Source organism: Frankliniella occidentalis, unplaced genomic scaffold, assembly GCF_000697945.3.
Source record: "Frankliniella occidentalis isolate FOCC.00 unplaced genomic scaffold, Focc_3.1 Scaffold34, whole genome shotgun sequence".
Taxonomy (NCBI): domain Eukaryota; kingdom Metazoa; phylum Arthropoda; class Insecta; order Thysanoptera; family Thripidae; genus Frankliniella; species Frankliniella occidentalis.
This window is the reverse complement of record NW_026267164.1, coordinates 1683546-1683936: the sequence shown is the minus strand read 5'-3', so window position 1 is coordinate 1683936 and position 391 is coordinate 1683546.

Below are 391 nucleotides of genomic sequence, written 5' to 3'. Positions count from 1 at the left end.
CCCGCTCTCTCTCACTTGCTTACGGCAACGACGGGAACGCCGCCGGCAGTTTTGCTTCTTTGCTCTCTCCCTCTCTCTCTCCCTCTCTGTCTCCCTCTCTGTCTCCCTCTCTCTCTCCATCTCTTCCCTCTCGCCCTGCTGAGCAATGAAGGTGCGGATGTGTTTAAGCACCTGCCTGGGCGCGCGCGCTCAGAGGAGTGAGCGACACACAAACACACAGACCGACGCAGACACAAAAACACACACATTCACACACCAACACACACGCCAGCACACTCGTAAGGGAGCCTGGCCCGCCCGTCCTGTGCTTCACTCCCTTTCTTATGACTGCTCCTCTGCCTTCTCCTTGAGGTTGCCTCGCGCCTCGGCACTGAGCTGGGGGGAGGGGGAG